This window comes from Macrotis lagotis, chromosome 2, assembly GCF_037893015.1.
Source record: "Macrotis lagotis isolate mMagLag1 chromosome 2, bilby.v1.9.chrom.fasta, whole genome shotgun sequence".
In the NCBI taxonomy this organism is placed as follows: domain Eukaryota; kingdom Metazoa; phylum Chordata; class Mammalia; order Peramelemorphia; family Peramelidae; genus Macrotis; species Macrotis lagotis.
The window spans coordinates 317,058,188-317,076,874 of NC_133659.1; the positions used below are offsets into that span (position 1 = coordinate 317,058,188).

General features: G+C 37.9%; 1 protein-coding gene and 1 long non-coding RNA gene across 4 annotated transcripts in view; one reads left to right on the forward strand and one right to left on the reverse strand.

The window, feature by feature from the left end:
• Window positions 1-18,687, reverse strand: part of ANKS1B (ankyrin repeat and sterile alpha motif domain containing 1B) — a 1,440,110-nt gene that overhangs the window by 210,187 nt on the left and 1,211,236 nt on the right. Inside the window, exon 1 of one of the 3 annotated variants that reach the window (XM_074226654.1) lies at window positions 8,794-8,849. The exons of the other annotated variants lie outside the window; for them this stretch is intronic. The gene's annotated coding sequence lies outside the window, so the exon portion shown is untranslated. Of the gene's footprint in view, window positions 1-8,793; window positions 8,850-18,687 lie in introns of those variants that run through there. 3 annotated transcript variants of the gene reach the window in all.
• LOC141511778 (uncharacterized) lies at window positions 8,991-18,264 on the forward strand. The gene is made up of 3 exons (XR_012475401.1): window positions 8,991-9,183; window positions 10,179-10,206; window positions 17,868-18,264. It is a non-coding gene; the product is annotated as an uncharacterized LOC141511778 (long non-coding RNA).

Consider the following 18,687-nt stretch of genomic DNA (forward strand, 5'->3'; position numbering starts at 1 on the left):
AGTCAAAATTTATAGAAAGATATGAATCACTAGCATCCTGTTGAACCATAGGGAGCAATGTATGGTTCAGAGAGAGTGTTCCTTTTTACTAAGTCATGATGATGTCATCAAAGGGTTACACAAATATTGAAGTGGGCAGAATCAGGAAGCTCACTGAAATGAAATCAAAGAATATTTCCATTATACTCAGTTCACTACAGAGCACATACATTTGTCAGAGAGGGGAGGCTTTCATTTTTGACAGTCACATTGAAGGAATGGAAATAAAATGAATATCACGAAGCGGCAGCAGTATTTCTGGATCAGTTCTAAACAGAAAGAGATAATTTCCAGTTGCATGAGAGAATATTGATGTTAAACACATGGGACATTTGGGGAAAAGTGATATGAATGTATGATGGACTTGGCTGGGAAGGGAATTAGAGAAAATCCTGTTACTGTCTTTCTTGTGGCTAGAGGCAGTGATGGTTTAGAATATGAGAGCCTGCTTTAGTATCAGGAAGATCTGGGTTCAAGTATTGCCTCTAACATGAACTCAATGCATGACCCTGGACAAGTACCTCTCAGTATCCCATGTAGTGCTGCCAGGTTAGGTATGAATGTTGTAAACTTATTGCTGAAATTGTCCTAGGAAAGTGAAAAAAATCAGTTAATGTCCTTGATTTGGAGAATCTATTTTTAGGTATTATACCCTAAGAGAGCTAAGGACTCCCATATAACCCAAAATATCCATAGCAGCATTGTTTGAGGTTGTAAAGAAGAGCTTACTAAGTGGATGCCCATTGAATGAGGAATGACTAAAGAAGTGGTAACGTTTGAATATCTTTGAGCCATTATAAATAATGAATATGAAAAATTCAGCAAAGTACTGGATGACATTTACAAACTGAGACTGAGGGGCTTGCCCTCCTAAAAACAAAACATATAATGCCTATAATAACAATACAAATAAAAAAATAAAGTGAAATCAAATATTTTAATCATAATGATCCTGTTAGGTAGGTAGTATAAGTCCTGTTTTCTTTCCTCCTCCATTTCACAGTTGAAGAAATTTAGAATCATAGAAGAAAGGAATGAGTGGAAGGAATTCAGAGAGACATAGGAAGGCTCAATGGAATTGATACAGGGAAAGTGAGAGGAATCATGAATATAAATTGACATTCATGACTCCCTGACTGGCGATGGAGCACTGGTTCTGGAGCCAGGAAGACTCATCTTTCTGAGGTCAAATCTGACCTCAGATACTTACTAAATGTGTGACTCTGGGCAAGTTACTTAATCTGGTTTACCTTAGTTTATTCATATGTAAAATGAACTGGAGACAGAAATGGCAAATCATTCTAATATCTTTGCCAAGAAAATCTCAAATGGAGTCATCCAAGAGTTGTATATGATTGAAAAGACTGAACAACAAAACTGATTTGGGTTTTGGATAAAACGACTTCAAAGGTCCTTCAAAAATGACTGAACCCTTCCTTCCCTGACCTTAAGCAAAATGCTACCTCTCAGAACATCAGCATGCATTTTTATCTAATGGGAAAGTTGAACTAGATGGTCTCTGAAATCCCTTAGTTCTAGGTCCAAGATCTCATAATGTTAATATATACAAAATATATACAGATATATACAAAAACAACTCCCAAAGGGTGCTGAATGTACATTATCTGTAAAAACTAATCCCCGCCATGGCAGGACTAGTTAGCCCAATTAATTTGCCTTCAGCAGTAGAGCAATGGAGGATTTACAGGGCATAGGTTGCTGCAGGCACAATCACTTTTTTGAGTCCTTTCTTTGTACAATTTATTGGGAAATAGTAATTGTTTAAAAAAATAAAAGGTATAAATACCTAATCAAAATAATTAATATTAGAGACGTCTTTCATAAGGACTCAAAACTTAATAACTTTGAGTCCTTATGCAAGAAGTCTCTAATATTATTAATATTAATTATCTTATTAATCTTAATTATCTTATTATTAATAAACAAAAAAACAGACAACTTGCTATTTTCCTGGTATGGTAGAATCATGGATTGAGAATTGGAAAGGACCTTAAAAGTCCATCTACTCCAAACCCTTCATTTGATAGATGATGAGATTGATAGTTCAGTGCTTCACTGAAGGTCACATTCATACTATTATCTGGGCCACAGTGGAAAGTCCTGGCTATGGAATCAGAGGGCTAGGAGTTCAAATCCAGTTTCTGATACTTATTACTTCCATGACCTTGGGTAAGGCCATCTTCACCTCTCTGAGGCTCAGGTTCCTCATCTATAAAATACATTGTTGAGCTAGATGTTGGGCCTTACTCCTGAAATTATGATTAGTTAGATTTCTCCCACATTGTGCTTCCTCTAAAGGCAACTCCTTATTGCATTTTGGCATTGTCCTTGCCCTATGGTATTTCAATTCATCAACAGGCTTAATATTTCCTTTGATCTAGACTTGTGATTTCATTGTGCTATGCAAATTGTGCCATGGAACTTTTCTTCCAAGAACATAGTTCAGAAACTCATCCTCTTAGAGAATATATTGGAGATCATTGAGAGATTGTAACTCATCTATGGTCACAGAGCCAAAATGGGCAGAAATCATATCTTCACCACTCAAAGACTGGTCCTTTATCCATTGTACTATGCTGCCTCCTTTCCATAGGAACAAACCTTTTGTTAATAGGAAAGTTAACTACAGTTAACTACCTGGATCCCAAGTGCTGCATTAACAGCACTAATCTAAATTCTAACAACATTTCAAAGACTAAAATGTACAGTTAAGCATCTCTGAATATAATTAAAATGTAGACTGGCCTACATGGAGGTATTTCCTCAATTGAATATCTGTCTCAAAGAATACTGAGTACTCAGTATCGAACTTGGCAGGTTCTTAAGATAGTTGCAGTGGTGTGCCATATTTCTATCGTTGTCGAGAAAAGAGGATAAAAGGAAACCACTGACACTACTGCCTGCATATTGGATAAAATTTTGTGGCTGTGAGAGCTGCACCTTCTACCCACAATGCATTATAAGGGCAATTTAGGAATGAAGAGATAGAATAGGATGGAAAGAAGATGGAGTCAATGATTATTTACTTATGGGATTGTTTCTGATTTTGCTTCTTCACATTCATACACCATGCCGGGCTCATGTAAGATGGATAAAACTTGTTGATGACTTGGTTGATGAATCAAACTCAGAATCATTCAGAGGGCCACAGAGAGGAGTATGGTGAGTAGGAGCAAATGTAGAAGGTTCCAAAAGGAAAGGTGACAGAAGAAAAGGAGGATATCAGAGAAATGAGGACTGAACAAAGTGTTGTATGGCTAGAGCAAGGAATAAACAAAAAATAGACAACTTGCTGTTCTCCTGGTATGGTAGCATTGTGGATTGAGAATTGGAAAGGACTTTAAAAGTCTATCTACTTCAAACCCTTCATTTGATAGATGATGAGTAGTTCACTAACTCAAGGTCACATGGGCTCTAGGTCTATGTTTCAATGTTGCTTGGTGGTTGTCTTTCAAGCTCAAAGAGGTCAAGGACATAGTATGTCAGGATCAAGATATAGTATGTCTGACTGTGACCAATCAGATCAATATGAGCTCAGAAGACTCTAGTTGGGGGGAAAAAGTCCATATAAACATTTAGAGTGGAGATAACTCCAAATTTGCACAATCTCATGTTTCTTCTGTTCATGGATCACAGCAGACACACCATGCCAGTGTCTCCTATGGTCCCACAATTGTTTCCAAAGACCTTCATGTGTACATAAATCTCTCTCTCTCTCTCTCTCTGTGTATATATATATATATATATGTGGATATAAATATAGCCAGTGGAGTAGAATTTAAACTTAGGCCCTCTGACCTCAAACACATTTCTTTTTCAGAGTATTTTTAAAGACTCCTTGAAATATTACAAAAAGTTAAGGCTTCCAGCACAATGTATGGCTTCCAGCCACCCACCATGGAGAAGATAAGGAAGGCTGTGGACCAGAGTATTAGAGAAGGTACTGGCATGGATAAGGTGTGATCTACATTGTTGGAGATAATATCCATGCTTGTGAGTTTGCGGGTTCATTAAAGTACTAGAGAATTATACTCACTTTCTGAACATTTAGATTTTTTTCAGTCATCTTTTTTCAGTCATGTCTGACTTTTTGTCACCCATTAGTAGTTTTTTTAGCACAGATATGGGAGTGGTTTGCCATTTCCTGCTCTAGCTCATTTTACAGTTGAGGAAATTGAGGCAAACAGTGTAAATGAATTCCCAGGGTCACACAGCTGGCAAGTGTCTGAGGCCAAAATTGAACTCAGGAAGATGAGACTTCCTGACTCCAGACCCACTATGGTGACATTTAGCTGCCTACCTTTAGATGGTACTGATATCTAATTGCTAAAGTTAGTCTTTTTATGGCTCAGAACTGTATTTATAATGAGACTGAATTAGAAGTTACCTCTGGCATGTTTCTCGAGAGTTCTGAAGACAATCTAAGGGAGAACATTATCTCCTGGCATTTTATCAGATTAGTGAATCAGAGTCACTAGATAATTCCATGTGAGTTTCTAAGAACTCCTCTGGGAGACTGAGTTTTTCTAGAGATGGGGTGATTTTTATCTTTCTTTGTATCTCTCTAGTTTAACTCAGTGTCTGATACCTAGAAAGTATTTAACAAAAAGTGGTTGACTATGTGAGGACCTGCTCTTTCTTTTAAGAAAGATTTTATTTATTTTGAGTTTTACAAGTTTCCCCCCATTCTTACTTCCCTCCCCTCAGTCCCCACAGAAGGCATTCTGATAGGCTTTACATTGTTTCCATGTTATACATTCATCTCAGTTGAATGTGATAACAGAGAAATCATATCCTTAAGAATGAAAATTAAAGTATGGGATGGCAAAATTACATAATAATATAACTTTTTTTTCTAATTTGACAGTAATAGTCTTTGGTTTTTGTTCAAACTTCACAATTCTTTATCTGGATACAGATGGTCTTCTCCATTGCAGACAGCCCCAAATTGTCCCTGATTGCTGTACTGAAGGAATGAGCAAGTCCATCAAGGTTGACTGTCGCTCCCATGTTGCAGTTAGGGTGTACAGTGTTTTTCTGGTTCTGCTAATCTCACTCAGCATCAGTTCATGCAGATCCCTCCAGGCTTCCCTGAATTCCTGTCCCTTCTGGTTTCTAATAGAACAATAGTGTTTCATGACAAACATAAACCATAGTTCGCTAAGCCATTCCCCATGGAAGGACATTTACTTAATTTCTAATTCTTTGCCACCACAAACAGCTGCTATGAATATTTTTGTACCAGTGATGTTTTTTACCCTTTTCCATCAACTTTTCAGCGTATAGACCCAGTAGTGGTATTGCTGGATCAAAGGGGATGCACATTTTTGTTGCCCTTTGGGCATAATTCCAAATTGCTCTCCGGAAAGGTTGGATGAGTTCTGTGTGAGTACCTTCTCAGGCATCCTGGGAAGTAGTTTAGATTCCCTTACATAGAAAAAGAGTGTGGCATAGTATGTAAAGTGGAAGGATTTAAATTAAGCACATCTAAAAGCTGCATGACCCTGAGCAAGTCACTTATTTCCTCAAAGATGAGGAAGCCTCAGTTTCCTCAAATGTGAGATAAGCAATGATCTATGGTTGGACTTTAAATACTTCTATGAGCATAAAAGTAAGCCACTTAACCAGCTAGTTTCCTCATCTGTTAAATGAAGGAGCTGGACCATCAGACATAATATTTAAATCCAAGTCTAATTGGCTTCAAGTTCAGCCCTCTCCCCACCATTTCTAACAACTTTGCCAAGGATCCCAAGCATCTTGCCTCTTTCATACTAGAATGATAGAGTACCATAAAAGGACTTGTCCACATTAGGAGGACCAAGAGAATTCCCTTGGTAGATATCCCTTCTGCAACCCTAGAAGTCAATTTGACTTCATGATATCTGGAAATATGCTAGGCCACTAGGGCTATTAGGGTAAGATGAAAGGGAGGACCTCAGAATCATATTATTTTCATTTTGGAAGGAACCTCATAGACAATCTGAATACATAAATGGAATTCCCAGCATAACCTTCCCAGCAAGTGTCCTCTGGCTCTCTACCATCCACCCTGCAATGCTCCAGATCCAAGACCTGTCTGGTTTTTAAAAAGTGCAGGAGTTGAAGATTCCGTGGCCTTCCTCAGCAACCGTGGCCTTCCTCAGCAACCTGTCTCACACTTTAATCACCTCAGGCTGGTCCCTCTCTCTTCCCACAGCAACTCAAGTCCACTTCTTCTTGTAAGATTCTCTGTGGGGATGGAGAACATCTAACCCATGGCTCTTCAGAATCATTTTTCACCTGCATTTTAATTGACTCCCAGAGAGAGTAGGGAAAGCTTCAGAGCTAGGCTGATCAGGAAACAGAAGAACACATACCTGGGTTTGCTTGATTGCACTGAACTCTGTTGACCAGAGACAACTGACATCTTTTAAAGTCAACACGTGCTAGGCTAGAGATGCAAATGTAACTCTAGTTTAAACAGACCCTCTCACAGGGACTTTGGAGACTGTGGATACTGCCACTATCTTTGGAGAGAGAGAATGGCGACTAGAGATGTCATCAAAAAACAATTAAGTTTTTAAGGTATGCCATTGCTAAACCCTGAGTACTAAGAAAGATAGATACTATCTACCTTTACAATCTAATGAGAGGGACTATATAAAAATAATTAGAAAATCTCAGAGGGGAGGCACTAGGGGTAATTAAAATGAGTAGAGAAAGATTTCTTCCAGAGACTAGGTTGTAAACTGAGACTTGAAGGGAGTAGAGGAAGCCAGCAGATGGAGATGAGAGGATATGGAAGACAGCCAATAAAAATGCATGGAAGACCCAGGAATAAGGCCATCTTCTGAAATTTAGTGACTGAGTGATCCTGGGACTGTTATTTTCCTTCTCACTGTTCTAGTGATAAACTCTCCAAGATGATCAGTTCAAGAGAAAGTGTCTACTCCCAATAGTAAAGAAAGTTCCCTCTTTTGGAGATTCCCTATACCTCACTGTTCTCCTGATACTACAGGTACATTTCAATCCCTATCTTTAAGAAAAAGGGTCCAGAAAAGTGGGAAGGGGTTCCTTATATTCTGGGAAGGGAGCTTCCACATGAACACAAATAAGTACAGATCTAAGTAGGTACTTATGGGGGCAATGTGGAGGGCAGAAAGAGATCTCTAGGAACTAGGCTTGGGAACGTCTGGTATAGGAAATCCTTCCACTGTCAAACTAAGAGTCTTAGACATTTAGTTGTAGAGTGAGCAAACATTTTCATCTGGGGCTGGGAGTCGCTTCCTTCATGGAGGTTGGCATTTGTATTGGAATTTGAAGGAAAAGAAAGAGGCTGAAAGTGAATAGTGAGGTGGAAGCACATTCCGGACATGGGTTTGGAAGCAGGTAATCTTGTAATGAGTTTAGGACTACTTTGTCTAAAATGTGTAGATGGGCTGATGTGAAATCAGTTCAAGATGGAAGGCTGAAAGCATACTGAGGGCTAGAGAAGAGGGCCAGGTGGTGCTTAGATAAACAGCTAAGGAATTAAAAATTTTATTCTTTCTGTAATAAGCAGCTACTGGAGCTTTTTTTTTTTTTTAACAAGAGTGAGATGGTCAGATGCATACTTCAAGAAAGTTATTTTGGCAGCTGGACAAATGAGGACTTGGAGATGAGGAGTCCTAGAGGGAAGGAGATTAATTAGGAGGCTATTAAGAAAAGTCAAGCAATTCTAAAGTACTTGTGATGGAAAATACCATCTTAATGCAGAGAAGGAACTATGGAGTCTGAATGCAGACCAAAATGTACTATTTTCAATTTTTAAAATTTGCTTTATGTTTTATGGTTTTTTACCTTCTCATGGTCTTTTCTTCTTTTTGTTCTGATTCTTCTTTCACAACATGATTAATATAGAAATATATTTCACATAACTATACATGTATGACCTATATTAGATTGTTCTCTGTCAAGGGGAGAAAGGAGGGAAGAGAGAAAAATGCAGACCTCAAAACCTTATCAAAATGATTGTTGAAAACTAATTTTCCATGTAGTTACACAAGTTTATATGTAATTAATCTGTTAAAAAAAGAATAGTCTGGTGAGAGATTGATTTAGCAGAATGGCCAAATGGAATGACCATTGATGCTGAATTCATAGGAGTAGGTTCAAATCCTGCCTCTGACATCCATTTACCTGGATGACCCTGGACAAATCACAACTTTCCTTTGCCTCAGTTTCCTCATTAATAATAAGGAGGGATTGAGCTAGGTGACTTCTGAAGTTCCTTTCATCTCTAGGACTATGAACTTAGGGTGAATGACTTTTAATGAAGAGGAGGGAAAGGTGAAAAATGTAGTCTTATCTAGACTTGGCAGTGGCGGATGGGGTGGAATAAGATGGGGTAACTAGTAGGCGGCAAATTGGATGACCGGGAGGATGGTGGTGCCTTTGCCAGAAATAGGAAAGTTAAATGGAAGTGCTAGGCAGATAGACTTGAATGTGGAAATAAGGAAGGACTGAATTCAAATCTAGCTTCAGGTCCTTATAAGATGTCTAACTTATACAAGATGTATGAGTGGGCAAACCACTTAACCTGCCTGCCTCAGCTTGCTCATTGATAAAATGAGAATAATTACATGAATGCTTGCAAACTTTAATATGTTCTACATATGATAGCAATTATGATTATGATTATAATTATTATTAGGTTTTGGGGGAAGATGAATTAATGTATAGAATGAAATGGGGGAGAAATTCGGCACTATTTACCCAGATGATGACTTGAAATACTGCTTTATGGGAAAGTGTGAGTTCTTCATCTTGGAGACATGGTGCTAGCTCTTGGCTGAAGGTGAGCATTGGTGATAGGTGAGTTCAGTCTCTTCTTGCCTCATAATGAGCCCAGGCTGTCAGATGATGAGCACACGGAACCTTTTCCTCAGCATTTACAACACATTTCACTTGCTCAGCTGGCTGCAGCCAGAAACAGTTGGCAGAACTGCCAAGAACTTCCTTGGTGGCATGTTTTCAGACCATCCATCACAATGCACCCCTCATGCCTGGAAATCTGCTCTGAGCACTAGGAAAATCCTGAGGTGGCAGACTATATGTCCTAAAATGTCAAGCAAATTAACTTGTTTTTCCTGGTCTTCCAAAAAGGTAGGATATAATATTGTAGCACAGAGGTTATGCCTCATCCAAGGTGGATAGGGATGAAGAGGAGGACACAAGCATTCATGGAATAGACTCAATTACCCAACAAGAACCAGTGACAAAGGCAGTTTAGATTCTCTAGAGAGAAAGGGATTTGAAGGACATTGTACAAGTTGATGGATGCTTGAGACCCGTTCCCAATTTCCTAAGGTCTAAAGCATTCTTCTTAGACCTCTTCCTACATGTTTCACACAGAACATAGAATTGTATAATCTAAAGGGAACTCAATAACCAATCTAAGGGGAAACCTATTTCAACCAATATTTGAAAAAGAATCCCTTTTATGGCACACACAATAAGTGGTCATCTAATATCATCTTGAGTCAGATAGGGAAAATACATAGAACCCTGGAAGTGGAGTTGGGATGATCTGAATTCAAATTTGATCTCAGATGATTATTAGCTGTGTGACTTTGGGCAAGTCATTTAACTACTGTTTGCCTATTTCCTCATCTCCAAAATATAAAATGGGTTTAATAATAACCCTTACCTCCCAGGATTGTTGTAAAACAATTTTCTTTTTTAATTATTATTATTTTAGGGGTTTTTTTTGCAAGGAAATGGGGTTAAGTGGCTTGCCCAAGGCCACACAGCTAGGTAATTATTAAGTGTCTGAGGTCAGATTTGAACTCAGGTACTCCTGACTCCAGGGCTGGTTCTCTATCCATTATGCCACCTAGCCACCCCCTGAAAAAAAATTTTTAAAGGTACTTTGTAAACTTTAAAGAACCTTAAAAATACCTGCTATAGTGATGAAGATAAAGATATCCCAAGAATGACTAATTCTCTTACAGATAATTGTAATTTTGGGGAAGTTTTTCTTCAAATCAAGTCTTGATTTGTACTTGTAACTTGTACTTGTACTTGTAACTTCCATCCAGTGATCCTGGTTCATGTTTCTGGGTCCAAGAAGAATACAATTAATCTCTTTTTTTTGACAGATCTTCAGATAATTCAAGACTTCTGCTGGTATGTTCCCCCAACTCCTAATCTTGCCTTCTCCAAGATGAACATCCACATTTCCTTCCAGTGCTCCCTATATTGCAGACTCAAGGCTCTCCACTGTCTTGGTTGTTCCTCTCTCTGTCATATTAATGTTCTTCCCAACCAACAGCGTCTAATCCTGAATACACAAAAAATTCTCTCTAAGTACTCCCTCTTAGTGCAAAGATTGCATTCAGTTATTTTTAACATGCCATGTATCCTATTATGTATTATATATATATGTTATATATATGTATATGAAATATGTATTGGAGAGATAGCCAGACTCACAGTCTGAAAGAATCTGGGTTCAAATCTTGCTCCTAATTCACACTGGCTGTGTAAAATCGGGCAATTCACTTCATCTCTCAGGGCTTTATGGAATTCTCTAAGACTATAAATTATAGAGAAGATAGCTACCTGTATTGGTAGAGAAAATTTCTTCAACCTGAAAACCCTGGATATTGATGAGGACATAGGGAAGGCTGAGTTCGTAGATATTTTAAAGAAGAATTGCCATTGATGCCTTCTCCACCTTGTATTTAAGAGGATGATCCTTTGAACCCAAGAGAAGGATTTTTTATTCATCTCCCAAGATTCATCCTAACTGTTCTAACTAATAAGATCTTGACACATCTCCTTTCTCATCTGAGCCTTGTAGTTCCTTTTTTATAAAATTAGTATGGGAAAAACAGTTCCCTAAGTTGTCAATTAATGAGAAACTTATTAACCTATGGTCAGCTTGGTGATACCTCTGAATCTGCCTAGGTTCATCCTCTGACAACAGATATATATGGTTCTTCCTCACCTCATCCTCAAAATTTTTGGATATTGGTAAGAATGACCAGGGCTTCTGCCTTGCTGGCATCACTTTGGAGAATCTAAGATCACCCCTCTGTCCCCTGGGGAAGAGGAATTAGAGACCTTTAGTGGAGTCCAAAGATACAGTGAGATTTAATTTGCACAAAACCAAGCCATTTCCCCTTTTCTTCCTACTCATTTGTAGATGCTTTTGGAAATGTGACCAGACAACTATCTCTGCAAGGCCTGTAGCCCTTGACTCCTTGGCTGTTCTATAGATAGCTAGTGAAGACTCAGAAAGGAAAGCTCTGTTTCTAAAGTCTTTGGAATTGTTGGATGACAACAAATAGAGTTTTATCAATGGAAATGACATTAAGAAAATACATCCCATTATGCTTGGGTGCTATTATATAAGGACCATGGGACCATTCCATCTGAATTGTTTCATTTGTCTATTTGTATTCCTGGGACTTAGCACAGTGCTTTACCTGTAGTAAGAACTTAATAAAGTTAATTTGTTCCTTCCTTCCTTCCTTTCCTCCCTCCTTTCCTCCCATTCTCCCCCCTTTCCCTTTTTTTTATTCTCAGATTCCAGTTCTGCAGTTGGAATCCCATTTCTTTGTCATTTAAAAATAGGTCCTCAGGGGAGGGAGGGAGAAAACCTAAGGAACAATTTTTTCCCCCTATAATCTTCAGAGAATGTACAGAAGGTTGGTTCTTTCAGTGTTTATTACTTCATGATAGCAGTAGGGAAGGAGTGATTTGTTTAGCTCTTGCTCTCACTGCTTGAGAATTACTGTGAAATTGTATTTTGCTAGTTTCCCTATCCATAAGTGGTATCTCTGCAAGAAAACTGGATATTTGATTATTTAAAGCCTTCTCCACTTTTACTTTATAATGCTAATATTTAATATTGCACCACCACAAGAGGCATATTTGGGGAGTTATAAAATATATACCTCTCCTTCCCCACTAAATTCTGACTATTTGTTCCAACATTTGAACTTAAAAGAATCTATATTCTTCTTAATGAATTATTATTTCTTTCCCCTAACCATAATTGACATTTCTTTCAGACATTCTTTTGACCATATAAATCACTGTACTTAGCAACTGATCTTAATTATTCAACATAAAGGCAAATTTGAATAGAAATCTTATAATAACATCATCCGATCTAAAGAGCAAAGTATTAGTCAGCTGTTTGTGAATTGTAGGAGTTTTATTTAAGGTGGGAGAAAGAAGGATCCTTTGTGTAAAGAGAAATTCTGTTGTATAGTTTCATGGGATCACAGACTTAAGATGTGAAGTGACCTTAGAAAGCCTTATTTTACAAATTAGGAGCTGTAGAACTCAGTTAAGCAAATGACAGGTTTTATACTTTACCCACATAGGTGTAGACATGGACAATATCTGAATTATATTCTGAGATTTTCCAGAGGCAACTCAGGATGAGGGAATACTTAATAGTTTGAGAACTTTTATCATTGATATAAATTTTGAGTAGATTATACCTTAAAGTCATGAATCAGGTCATATATTTAGAACCTCAGTGGTTACCCGGTCCAAATCATTTTTCAGATGAGAAAAAAAATATTGTCATTTTGTCCTTTGTTCCTGAAGAGGACTGATGATGTCAGGAGGATGATGTCTTGACTTGCAAGTGAACTGGATTTAAGTGAGGGAGGGCTGTGAAAAGTCATCAGTCTCACTATTTCCTATATATTTCCTATCAAAGACTAGTGGAAAGAAATAAATCAAGATGACTGGTGATGGTCCAGAGATGAGGAAACTAAATGCAAGAGAGATTGAGTGACTTGTCCAAGGTCACAAAGGTAGTAAGAAATAGATCTCTGCTATGTCTAACCCAGACCTTTCCTACCCTTTCTTATACCTTATTCCCCTCCATGGACTCTTGCCTCCTTACTCACTCTCGCACAAACTGAAGCATTTCCCAGTGCCATGTGTTTTCAATGACTATCTCCCATGTCTGGAATACCTGCCTTCCCTTTCTCCTCATCATTTCCTCCTTGTTTTCTTAAGTCATAGCTAAAATCTTATATCCTATAAGAAGCCTCTCCAAATCTCCCTTAGTATGAGCATCTTTCTTCTATATCTCTAATTTATCTTGTATATAATTTGTTGGTTCATAGTTGCTTGTGTGTTGTCTAGATGGCAAAGAGGAAAGAGCACTAGACTTGGGATCATTAAAACCCTTCTTCCTGAGTTAAAATCTGACCTTACATGCTTAGTAATTGTATGACCCTGGGCAAGTCAGTCAATGCAAGTCAGTTTCTTCATTTATAAAATAAACCATAGAAAGAAATGGCAAACAACTCCAGTATTTTTGTCAAGAAAACCCCAAATGGGGGTCACAAGAGTCAGACAAGACTGAAAAGTGACTGAATTGAACTGTTTTCCCCATTAGATTATAAACCCCTATGAGGGCAGAACAGACTTTCTGATTGATTGTTAACAGAGTTAATAGTTTTAGTTCTAAATGGATTTATTTGTTTGCTGTTGTTGTTGCCTCTTTATACCTCCGGGACGTAGCATAGGATCTGGCACAAAGTAAATGCTTAATAGAAATTTAACTGATTGATATAATTCTTTAACTCTAAATTCAGCACAGATTCCAGAGTCCCATTGTTGCTGCTTAGCCATTTTCAGTCCTGTGCGACTATTCATGACCCCATATGGGATTTTCTTGGCAAAGGTACTGGAATGGTTTGCCATTTTCTTTTCCAGCTCATTTTATAGATGAGGAAACTGAAGCAAACAGAGTAAAGCAACTTTCTCAGTACAGTTACTAAGTGTCTGAGGTCAGATAGGAACTAAGATCTTTCCTGAATCCAGACCTAGCACTGTATCCACTGTCCCACCTAACTGCCCTTCCAAGGTACCATTATGGGCCAAAGAGAAAGATTTGGGCAATAACCACAAAACAGGAACTCTCAAAGTGCTTAGAATGCTCACTCCTGGGTTCTACTTGAATTCATCTGTGCATATGTTGTTGCTGCCTAGTAGAATGTAAGCTTCCTGAGGGCAGAAACTCTTGCATTTTTGTCCCTGAGAAAGTTCTTAAAAACAGGGCAACTAGCTGATCCAGTGGATTGGGGTACTAGTCCCAGAATCATGAGGACTCGGCAAATCGGGTCTAAGATATTTGCTAGCTGTGTGATCTTGGGTAAGTAATTTAATCCCGTTTGCTTCAGTGTCTTCATCTGTGAAATGAGCTGAAGAAGGAAATGACAAACTTCTTGGGTGTTTGTCAAGAAAACCCCAAATGGTGTCACAAAGAGTTGGATACAACTGAGAACAAAAAGGACCAGACAACAACAATAACAATGACCGCCACGGCAGCAGATGATTAACACATGCTTGTTGATACACATTAGCCAGGGTTAAAAAACAATTAATATTAGAAGTATGATTCAAGCTCAGGTTCCCTGATCTCCAGTGTGCTTCCTACTACATATATCATATGTATTATATTCTAGTGAGTTGAGATTAAAATTTTTCCCAAACTATTGACTTCAAACCTTAAAGTATATGTCAATAGTTTGATTTAGCGGGCGGCTAGGTGGTGCAATGGATAGAGTACCGGCCCTGGAGTCAGGAGGACCTGAGTTCAAATCTGGCCTCAGACACTTAATAATTACCTAGCTGTGTGGCCTTGGGCAAGCCACTTAACCCCATTGCCTTGCAAAAAAACCAACCAAACAAAAAACAACTCAAAAAATAGTTAGATTTAATTATATGATTTTAAATATTCACTTAACCTCTTTGGATTTCAGTGTCATCATCCAAAAAAATAATGGACTGGACTAGATTGGAAGCCTATGGATGGTCTTTGTTACCCATGGACAGAAAAGCATTGGTTTTAGTCACTCTTGATTGTGTTTAAACTCTTTTGAGGGCAGAGATGGTTTGATTTTTATCTCTTTCATTATTTTTTCCCAAGTTTCTAGCATAATGCTAGATGCATAGAAGGTATATTAATGCTTTCTGATTGATTGTTAATAGAGCTAATAGTTTTAGTTCTAAATGGTTTTTTATTTTATAGCTTGCATGTGGCTATGCAAATCTACCTCTCCAGTCCTAATAATGTTCTGTACACTCAGCAGGCATGTAATAAATTCAGAGTGAATGAATTCTCATTGTCAATATATTTTTTTTCAGATGACAAATGAAGCAGGAGAGCTGACTTCTTTTCATCCTACCTCCTCTCAAAGAATATTTATATTCTTCCACTTCAAGCTTAGCATTCCTTCCATGGCCAATACTTTAAAAATCCTGAATAATTCACCCACCCCAATTTCTCTCTTTCCTCATTTGATTTTTTTCTTGACTATTTTACCTTGATTGCATGATAGAAATGTCATTATTCCTGGACCCAGAAGTCTTTGTCTCCATTTTCACCTTTAGAAGAATGACATTGAACCTTCTTGTACCAATTAAAACCACTGACTCTAAGTGAACCTTGTGGCATATTTATTAGGATGCCATCAAAATGAACTCCTCAATTTCTACTTGTGGTGGATCTTGATTGATAGTTATAACTTGCTCCCCCATTTGATATTTACCTCTGTTTATCACCCTTAATTCTTCTCTTACCTTTTTTTCTTAAGGACCTTTGAAGTTGCTATTTGACCTCCTATTCAGTGAAAAGAAGTCATAAATTGATTTCTTGATGGAGGTAAAAATTAAGTGAAACTGAAATGGATAGGGTTGGTAATAGAGGTAGGGGAAAATGGGTGAGGAGATCAAAATAACTAATCTTGCCTTTTATAAGAAATAGAACTAGTTCTTATCAGGAACCAAAAAAATAAAATTCAGGTTTGGGCATTAATATTTACTGCTGTTTTCATTGGAGTATAGGTTAGGAAGGAATTTTTTTTTTTTAGGTTTTTGCAAGGCAAATAGGGTTAAGTGACTTGCCCAAGGCCACACAGCTAGGTAATTATTAAGCGTCTGAGGTCGGATTTGAACCCAGGTACTCCTGGCTCCAGGGCCAGTGCTCTATCTACTGCGCCACCTAGCTGCCCCCGTTAGGAAGGAACTTTAAAGATCATTTAATTTGATTGCCTCACTTTACAAGACTAGCGCTTTGAAATCTCTCTTTCTAGAATAGAGATGTAGTAATTAGCAGATTTGAGATATGAACCCAGGGCCCTGACCATATTATTAGCTAGATGAGAGCTTAGCAGTCATGTGAGAGGTTTACAATACCAAAGTCACTCACTGAATCCCAAACCATCACCAGACATCCTAGCCGCTGGACTCCCAGGACTCTCGCGGAGAGAGGGCAATTTTGTGCAACTCTGCTTTACTTAAATCCAAGTCATGCTTGACTCAAGACATTACCCTATGATATCATTGGAACTCTTTGAAAATACAGGGAAAGCAATAATGATAGTCTGGGGCTATAAATATTAGTAGTAAGATTTAAACCCAGGTAGGTCCTCTGACTTCAAATTTAAACCCAGGGTGTCAAATCCAGCTCTCTTTGCACCAAATCTGTAGCTTTGGGTGAGTCTTTGTCTTAACTGGCTAGGCTACATATCTTCCTTTTCTTCATACCATGATTTTACTCTCTGATTATCACCTCACCACTGGAAACTAAAAATCCATGCTGGTCTCTATTAGTTCTGATAGGTGAGTCATTTTCTTTAACTGATTGGGAACCAGGGTTATTTCAACACTTTCTACAGTCTGTAGCCATGATCCTATATGGGTACCCTTTCCTCCTTTCTCTGCCTTCCTCCCTAGGCCTTCTGTTTTCTTTATTTCTTATTTCTTATTCCATTACAATGCAAACTCCCTGAGAATGCTGACTGTCTTGTTTGCTTTTACAAATATTCCCAGGCTTAGCATGGTGCCTGGTATATAGAAAATGCTTCACAAATATTCTCTCTCTCTCTCTAATCACCCTGACCCTCAGTTTACTCATCTGAAAAATGAGGATAATATCCACCTTACATAATTCATAGGATTATTCTGGAACTTAAATGAAATAATGCATGTACTTTGCCAATTGCAAAATGCTTTAGAAATGATTATATGGTATGAAGAAAGATGGTTCAGGACCAAGGCCAGTGATTTTCATGGCTTCATTCCATAACCATTTTTCCTTACTGAGGCAGAGCTTTTTGATCTATTTTTCTTTTCCTTTTCCCACTCCACACTCTACCCCTACCTCATTTTCTCATCACTGTTGAGGTACTTTTTGGTAATAGTTTGCTAAAGACTAACAGAGACTAATTTCCATAGTCTAATGACTTAGAAGGTAAAACATTTGCTAATGCCAAAGCTAGGTCTTATCTCACGGCAGTTTAGGATTCACCATCCAGGGAGGACAATGAGTGACAAGCATGTTCCACAACAACAGGACTTGTTACACTTAGAGTAAGTCTCCATTATTTGCAGCTGACATTTCTTTGCTAAAAAATCATGAAATAGAGCCCAATAGAATCATGTAGTCTTAAAGTGCAGGACAATAGAAAACACAGGTTTCTTGTCCATTATTCTGACCAGTACTTGCCATTCTGTAGGGGTAATTAATGACTATTATTACTAACAATAATAATGTGATGCTAATCAGTTTATAATGAAATGGTAGGAAATAATGAGCATAAAGATAGAGGAACCAATGAGATCAAGATGCAAGCAGGAGAGCACCTTTATTTGGTGCCCTGGCCCTGTAAAACATTCATTTTTGCTTTCTAATACCATATTATTTCATGTGTTTCTTCTTTCATTACTGATTCCCAAAGGCCCAGTCAGTAAACAAATGCAGAGTGAATCTGGGCACCAGAAGTTTTTTTCTGTCATCTTTTTTACAGTGGGAAGTTCAGAAGTTCCCCGCCTTGTACCTTTGGCTGAAAGTGACTGTGACAGCAGATGCCATCTCAGGAATATCTTTTAAAGGACCAGGAACAATTGCCTCAGGATAATCACCATTGTTAGGCTACTCTCCTGTCCTGGGAAATGAAATCAACCTGATTCTGTCCATCATGGACACTGGTGGTTTGACCTGTCGATGAGTACATGTAAAACTTAATATTACTTGTTTTATTTAAATAAACCAATCTATGGGACCCTTGCCATTCACAGTCTAAAGATCTAGAATAGCCAAATCTGAACATGAAAACTGGTAACTTGAAGCACACTGGCAATTGGCAAAAATAGATCTATTTTTGTAACCTGAAAACTCATTAATATTGAAAAGAAAACTGTCACTTGAGCTTATAAAAATATGAAATAAAAAATTCACTGGTAAAATAAAACAATGAAGCCATTTATAATCATCTCCTTTTCCTTGCTTGCTTTCAGGCATATGATTTTGTATTCTGCCTCTATCAATGTAGTAGTAATAATAGCTCACATTTACATAGCACTGAAGGGTTTACAAAGCATTTTCTTCACCACAGTCCTGTGAGGGTGGTGGTACAAATATATTTACCCATATTTTATGGCTTGGGGGTGTGATTACCTGTGTAATGTTGGGTGAGTCACTGGATTTCTCTGAGTTTATATTCCTTAGCTACAAAATGAAGGGGAAGACAGTGGGATTGATGATCTGTAAGAACTCTTCCAGTTTTGAATCTATGATCTTGTGTGATCCTAGCTGACAAACTCACAGCAACAAAACTGTGACAGATT